This window comes from Hemiscyllium ocellatum, chromosome X (genome assembly GCF_020745735.1).
Source record: "Hemiscyllium ocellatum isolate sHemOce1 chromosome X, sHemOce1.pat.X.cur, whole genome shotgun sequence".
NCBI classification, from domain to species: domain Eukaryota; kingdom Metazoa; phylum Chordata; class Chondrichthyes; order Orectolobiformes; family Hemiscylliidae; genus Hemiscyllium; species Hemiscyllium ocellatum.
In genome coordinates this window covers 6,106,220-6,113,790 of record NC_083453.1, presented here as the reverse complement: position 1 = coordinate 6,113,790, position 7,571 = coordinate 6,106,220, and positions in this window count along the sequence as shown.

Sequence of the window (7,571 nt, the reverse complement as noted above, 5' to 3'; positions counted from 1 at the left end):
CCCCCTATTCCGGGCTGTGTACCTCACCCCCCTATTCCGGGCTGTGTACCTCACCCCCCTATTCCGGGCTGTGTTCCTCACCCCCCTATTCCGGGCTGTGTACCTCACCCCCTCACCCCCCTATTCCGGGCTGTGTACCTCACCCCCCTCACCCCCCTATTCCGGGCTGTGTTCCTCACCCCCCTCACCCCCCTATTCCGGGCTGTGTTCCTCACCCCCCTCACCCCCCTATTCCGGGCTGTGTTCCTCACCCCCCTCACCCCCCTATTCCGGGCTGTGTCCCTCACCCCTCACCCCCCTATTCCGGGCTGTGTTCCTCACCCCCCTCACCCCCCTATTCCGGGCTGTGTCCCTCACCCCTCACCCCCCTCACCCCCCTATTCCGGGCTGTGTCCCTCACCCCTCACCCCCCTATTCCGGGCTGTGTTCCTCACCCCGGTCTGTGTAGTTCAGTCCGTTACCAGCAGATGGCAGTTTGTTCATTTCATTGCAGTGTCTGGTTGATGATCGGTTTGCTGTGAACTCCCTGCTCGGTGCTTGTCTTGACTGTGGGTGGATACAACTCTCTGCCAGCCTGCGGGGCTGCCCAAGCTGCCTTTCAGTGCTGTGCTCCTGCCTCGCACATGTGCCTTGTATGGGCAGCCCGGCAGTGTGGAGTCTGTGCTCCAGTGCCTGTAAACCTGGTGCAGTGATTGATGGTGAGCGGAGGCGGGTTCACATCGAAGGGTGTTGGGCTTTGCCTTGCTACTCCCTCTGTAACGCCGAGAGGAAATTCCTTTTCCTTCCATTTCTCGCTCTGAGCACGCTGTTGAGATTGTGCAGCCAAATCAGGAAGTCTGCGCCAGCAACTGCAAACTGGAACAGCGCTGCATGTATCTGCATCGACCTCTCAAAGCCGTTTGGCAGAAATATCATTTTTCCATTGCTCCATCCCAGCATGAGAGCGTTGGGGCAAACCCGAGCTGTGTCTGTGAAAAGTGACATTAATTTGGACTGGCCCCCCAGCTTGTCACCTCTGTGACTCATATACACACACACACACACACTGCATTTGTGTTTCATTCAACACTATCCCACACGTGGAAAAAAAAACCCCGAATCCTGGAGGGTTAATTAGATCCAGACTCTGACACCAACCCATATGTTTCTTGAACTGTGTAAAAGGCTAATTATCTCATGAAGAGCTGTCAGTTCTGAATCATCCCAGACCCAACATAGCAGTTGGATGCAGCTAAGCAGTCGGACTCAACTTCAATGAAAGGCCCACTTGGCCTTTCTCGCTCAGGGCTTCAGAAAGAACAACAACACAGCAGTTTCCAGTGACAGCTGGAAACCCCAATGTTTAATACAGTACTAAAGCCCCCCAGTGGTAGGAGGGTGACAAGCTGCAGCACAGTGAGGGGAGGTCAGATGACAGCAGCTTGATATTTGACACCACCGCTTCTTTCCAGGTTTCAGTTACTAACAAGGAGAGCGTTCCAGCCAGCAGATATTGGGAACGGACAGCCCGCAGAGGGAGGGGAGAACCCTACCCTGGGTTTGAGAACAGGCCAAACGCTGATTCCTATCTCTGACCACAGAGGAGATGAATCGGGCAGGGAGACAAGCAATTTGCACACAGCCGCCAGTTCCAGGAAGGAAATGGGAACCTGGCCCCAGCCAACTCCTGACTCAAGCTTGGAGGAGGCAAGCCACACAGATCCCGGAGGGATCCCAGGGAACTACAGCCCGTGGTATGTGGAAACTCCCACAGGACAGCCCACGCTGGCAATCAGAACCAGGAAACCATTCCAAAAGAACACAGCTAATTTCATTCATCATCCGAACACTGTACCCAATCCAACCCCCCCACGCTCACACACACACTGTGTCCCATCCAAACCCCCCCACCCTCACACACACACTGTACCCCATCCAACCCCCCCACCCTCACACACACACTGTACCCAATCCAAACCCCCCACCCTCACACACACACTGTGTCCCATCCAAACCCCCCCACCCTCACACACACACTGTACCCCATCCAACCCCCCCACCCTCACACACACACTGTACCCAATCCAAACCCCCCACCCTCACACACACACTGTGTCCCATCCAAACCCCCCACACCTCACACACACACTGTACCCCATCCAACACCCCCACCCTCACACACACACTGTGTCCCATCCAAACCCCCCCACCCTCACACACACACTGTACCCCATCCAACCCCCCCACCCTCACACACACACTGGACACCATCCAACACCCCCACCCTCACACACACACTGTACCCAATCCAACCCCCCCCCACCCTCTCACCCACACTGTACCCCATCCAACCCCCCCCACCCTCACACACACACTGTCCCCCATCCAACCCCCCCACCCTCACACACACACTGGACCCCATCCAACACCCCCACCCTCACACACACACTGGACCCCATCCAACTCCCCCACCCTCACACACACACTGTACCCCATCCAACTCCCCCACCCTCACACCCACACTGTACCCCATCCAACCCCCCCACCCTCACACACACACTGTACCCCATACAACCCCCCCACCCTCACACACACTGTACCCCATACAACCCCCCCACCCTCACACACACACTGTTCCCCATCCAACCCCCCCACCCTCACACACACTGTACCCCATCCAACCCCCCCACCCTCACACACACACTGTACCCCATCCAACTCCCCCACCCTCACACACACACTGTACCCCATCCAACACCCCCACCCTCTCACACACACTGTACCCCATCCAACACCCCCACCCTCACACACACACTGTACCCAATCCAACCCCCCCACCCTCACACACACACTGTACCCCATCCAACACCCCCACCCTCACACACACACTGTACCCAATCCAACTCCCCCACCCTCACACACACACTGTACCCCATCCAACACCCCCACCCTCACACACACACTGTACCCCATCCAACTCCCCCACCCTCACACACACACTGTACCCCATCCAACACCCCCACCCTCACACACACACTGTACCCCATCCAACTCCCCCCCCCTCTCACACACACTGTACCCAATCCAACCCCCCCCCACCCTCACACACACACTGTACCCCATCCAACCCCCCCACCCTCACACACACACTGTACCCCATACAACCCCCCCACCCTCACACACACACTGTTCCCCATCCAACCCCCCCACCCTCACACACACTGTACCCCATCCAACCCCCCCACCCTCACACACACACTGTACCCCATACAACTCCCCCACCCTCACACACACACTGTACCCCATCCAACACCCCCACCCTCTCACACACACTGTACCCCATCCAACACCCCCACCCTCACACACACACTGTACCCAATCCAACCCCCCCACCCTCACACACACACTGTACCCCATCCAACACCCCCACCCTCACACACACACACTGTACCCAATCCAACTCCCCCACCCTCACACCCACACTGTACCCCATCCAACACCCCCACCCTCACACACACACTGTACCCCATCCAACTCCCCCACCCTCACACACACACTGTACCCCATCCAACACCCCCACCCTCACACACACACTGTACCCCATCCAACTCCCCCACCCTCTCACACACACTGTACCCAATCCAACCCCCCCCACCCTCACACACACACTGTACCCCATCCAACACCCCCACCCTCACACCCACACTGTACCCAATCCAACTCCCCCACCCTCACACCCACACTGTACCCCATCCAACCCCCCCACCCTCACACACACACTGCACCCCATCCAACCCCCCACCCTCACACACACACTGTACCCCATCCAGCTCCCCCACCCTCACACACACAGTGTACCCCATCCAACCCCCCCACCCTCACATACACACTGTACCCCATCCAAACCCCCCACCCTCACACACACACTGTACCCCATCCAACACCCCCACCCTCACACACACACTGTACCCCATCCAACTCCCCCACCCTCACACCCACACTGTACCCCATTCAACACCCCCACCCTCACACACACACTGTACCCAATCCAACCCCCCCACCCTCACACACACTGTACCCCATCCAACTCCCCCACCCTCACACCCACACTGTACCCCATCCAACCCCCCCACCCTCACACACACTGTACCCCATCCAACCGCCCCACCCTCACACACACACTGTACCCCATCCAACTCCCCCACCCTCACACACACACTGTACCCCATCCAAACCCCCCACCCTCACACACACACTGTACCCCATCCAACTCCCCCACCCTCACACCCACACTGTACCCCATCCAACCCCCCACCCTCACACACACACTGTACCCAATCCAACTCCCCCACCCTCTCTCACACACTGTGTCCCATCCAACTCCCCCACCCTCACACACACACTGTACCCCATCCAACACCCCCACCCTCTCACACACACTGTACCCAATCCAACCCCCCCACCCTCACACACACACTGTACCCCATCCAACACCCCCACCCTCACACACACACTGTACCCCATCCAACACCCCCACCCTCACACACACTGTACCCAATCCAACCCCCCCACCCTCACACACACACTGTACCCCATCCAACACCCCCACCCTCACACACACACTGTACCCAATCCAACTCCCCCACCCTCACACCCACACTGTACCCCATCCAACTCCCCCACCCTCACACACACACTGTTCCCCATCCAACCCCCCCACCCTCACACACACTGTACCCCATCCAACCCCCCCACCCTCACACACACACTGTACCCCATCCAACTCCCCCACCCTCACACACACACTGTACCCCATCCAACCCCCCCACCCTCACACACACACTGTACCCCATCCAACCCCCCCACCCTCACACACACTGTACCTCATCCAACACCCCCACCCTCACACACACACTGTACCCCATCCAACTCCCCCACCCTCACACCCACACTGTACCCCATCCAAAACCCCCACCCTCACACCCACACTGTACCCCATCCAGCCCCCCCACCCTCACACACACACTGTACCCCATCCAACCCCCCCACCCTCACACACACACTGTACCCCATCCAACACCCCCACCCTCACACACACACTGTACCCCATCCAACACCCCCACTCGCTCACACACACTGTACCCCATCCAACACCCCCACCCTCACACACACACTGTACCCCATCCAAACCCCCCACCCTCACACACACACTGTACCCCATCCAACTCCCCCACCCTCTCACACACACTGTATCCATTCCAACCCCCGCAGCCTCACACACACACACACTGTACCCAATCCAACTCCCCCACCCTCTCTCACACACTGTGTCCCATCCAACTCCCCCACCCTCACACACACACTGTACCCCATCCAACACCCCCACCCTCTCACACACACTGTACCCAATCCAACCCCCCCACCCTCACACACACACTGTACCCCATCCAACACCCCCACTCGCTCACACACACTGTACCCCATCCAACACCCCCACCCTCACACACACACTGTACCCCATCCAAACCCCCCACCCTCACACACACACTGTACCCCATCCAACTCCCCCACCCTCTCACACACACTGTATCCATTCCAACCCCCGCAGCCTCACACACACACACACTGTACCCAATCCAACTCCCCCACCCTCTCTCACACACTGTGTCCCATCCAACTCCCCCACCCTCACACACACACTGTACCCCATCCAACACCCCCACCCTCTCACACACACTGTACCCAATCCAACCCCGCCACCCTCACACACACACTGTACCCCATCCAACACCCCGACCCTCACACACACACTGTACCCCATCCAACACCCCCACCCTCACACACACACTGTACCCAATCCAACTCCCCCTCCCTCACACCCACACTGTACCCAATCCAACTCCCCCACCCTCTCTCACACACTGTGTCCCATCCAACTCCCCCACCCTCACACACACACTGTACCCCATCCAACACCCCCACCCTCTCACACACACTGTACCCAATCCAACCCCCCCACCCTCACACACACACTGTACCCCATCCAACACCCCCACCCTCACACACACACTGTACCCCATCCAACACCCCCACCCTCACACACACTGTACCCAATCCAACCCCCCCACCCTCACACACACACTGTACCACATCCAACACCCCCACTCGCTCACACACACTGTACCCCATCCAACACCCCCACCCTCACACACACACTGTACCCCATCCAAACCCCCCACCCTCACACACACACTGTACCCCATCCAACTCCCCCACCCTCACACACACACTGTATCCATTCCAACCCCCGCAGCCTCACACACACACACACTGTACCCAATCCAACTCCCCCACCCTCTCTCACACACTGTACCCCATCCAACACCCCGACCCTCACACACACACTGTACCCCATCCAACACCCCCACCCTCTCTCACACACTGTACCCAATCCAACCCCCCCACCCTCACACACACACTGTACCCCATCCAACACCCCGACCCTCACACACACACTGTACCCCATCCAACACCCCCACCCTCACACACACACTGTACCCAATCCAACTCCCCCACCCTCACACCCACACTGTACCCAATCCAACTCCCCCACCCTCTCTCACACACTGTGTCCCATCCAACTCCCCCACCCTCACACACACACTGTACCCCATCCAACACCCCCACCCTCTCACACACACTGTACCCAATCCAACCCCCCCACCCTCACACACACACTGTACCCCATCCAACACCCCCACCCTCACACACACACTGTACCCCATCCAACACCCCCACCCTCACACACACTGTACCCAATCCAACCCCCCCACCCTCACACACACACTGTACCCCATCCAACACCCCCACCCTCACACACACGCTGTACCCAATCCAACTCCCCCACCCTCACACCCACACTGTACCCCATCCAACTCCCCCACCCTCACACACACACTGTTCCCCATCCAACCCCCCCACCCTCACACACACTGTACCCCATCCAACCCCCCCACCCTCACACACACACTGTACCCCATCCAACTCCCCCACCCTCACACACACACTGTACCCCATCCAACCCCCCCACCCTCACACACACACTGTACCCCATCCAACCCCCCCACCCTCACACACACACTGGACCCCATCCAACACCCCCACCCTCACACACACACTGTACCCCATCCAACTCCCCCACCCTCACACCCACAGTGTACCCCATCCAAAACCCCCACCCTCACACCCACACTGTACCCCATCCAGCCCCCCCACCCTCACACACACACTGTACCCCATCCAACCCCCCCACCCTCACACACACACTGTACCCCATCCAACACCCCCACTCGCTCACACACACTGTACCCCATCCAACACCCCCACCCTCACACACACACTGTACCCCATCCAAACCCCCCACCCTCACACACACACTGTACCCCATCCAACTCCCCCACCCTCACACACACACTGTATCCATTCCAACCCCCGCAGCCTCACACACACACACACACTGTACCCAATCCAACTCCCCCACCCTTTCTCAAACACTGTGTCCGATCCAACTCCCCCACCCTCACACACACACT